Source organism: Apaloderma vittatum, unplaced genomic scaffold (genome assembly GCF_000703405.1).
Source record: "Apaloderma vittatum isolate BGI_N311 unplaced genomic scaffold, ASM70340v1 scaffold2268, whole genome shotgun sequence".
Classification (NCBI taxonomy): Eukaryota; Metazoa; Chordata; class Aves; order Trogoniformes; family Trogonidae; genus Apaloderma; species Apaloderma vittatum.
In genome coordinates this window covers 30,076-31,518 of record NW_009731082.1, presented here as the reverse complement: position 1 = coordinate 31,518, position 1,443 = coordinate 30,076, and positions in this window count along the sequence as shown.

The window sequence follows — 1,443 nt, the reverse complement described above, 5'->3', positions numbered from 1 at the left end:
TTCACATACAGGACTACCTCCTGGCCAGAGCAGCTGTAGGCAGGGTACTTCAGAGGGCAGGTGCCACACCGTTGTCTAAAAATGTATCTTTGGTCACCCTCAAGTTCTAAGCCCCCTGCTTACCGTATCAGATCTTCAGTGCGGTCTTCTGTCAGCAAACCCGCCAAAACAATACATTCATAGAATCATAGAATCACAGAATCATAGAATAGTTTCAGCTGGAAGAGACCTGGAATATCATCAAGTCCAGCCTTTGTCCCAGCCCTATCAACCTACTGAACTATGTCCCCCAATGCAACATCTAGTCATCTCTTAAACACCTCCAGGGACGGTGACTCAACCACCTCCCTGGGCAGCCTGTTCCAATGGCTGACAACTCTTTCAGTATAGAAATTCTTCCTAATATCTAATGTGAGCCTCCCCTGGCGCAATTTAAATCCATTTCCCCTCGTCCTATCACTCTCCACTAGGGAGAACAGACCAACTCCCACCTATCTACAGCCTCCCTTCAGGTAGTTGCAGAGAGTGATGAGGTCTCCCCTCAATCTCCTCTTCTCTAGGCTAAACAGACCCAGATCCCTCAGCCTTTCCTCATACAACTTGTGTTCTAAGCCCTTTACCAGCTTGGTAGCCCTCCTCTGTACCCCCTCCAGCACCTTGATGTCCCTGTTGTAGTGAGGGGCCCAAAACTGGACACAGCACTCAAGGTGAGGCCTCACCAAAGCCGAGTACAGGGGAATGATCACCTCCCTACTGCTGCTCACTACACTGTTTCTCATACAGTGAATATGCTCCAAGAAACGGTCCTCTGGAAGCAGTCAGCAATCATCATCATCTTCCTCTGGGGTCGTTAGCAGCTTCCTATGCAACCAAAAGACAAGGAGAAATGCTAAGCAGATTTCCCGGCCAAGGGAAACTTGTCAAATCCTTTTGCACAAGTCAGTAAAGAATTGCAGTGACTGGCATTGTAGAGCAGAGCATCCTTTTAGCTATGATGGGCATACAGAAAATTGCAAGTTACATCAGATACCTCCAAGAAAGGATGAGTTAGGTGTGCAAGGAGAGGACTGGTGCGTGTTTTACTAATTTGACCACTGCTGGAATCACAGGGCCTCTAATAGGTATCGCCAGTAGAAAGTGGGGAAAAGTCCACCGTGCTTCAGGCCCAGCACAGAGTATAGAGGAGCAAGGCTGCTCATCAAGAGGCAGACAGTTGCTTCAGAGGAAGCAGCGAGTCCGTGTGATGTAAGCTGCATCTGTGCAGGTGTGATAACTGTGTATCAGCCCAATGATGTGTGTGGCCACTATCTACAGCGTCTCATTTATTGTGAAGGAGATTCTTCCTCCTCGCCCAGGAAGCATTGTCTTCATACCTCTCCCTAAGCACTGAATGAGACAGCAGTAGATGTAAAGAACCTGGGTTAGCGCACTCTAGATATTTTG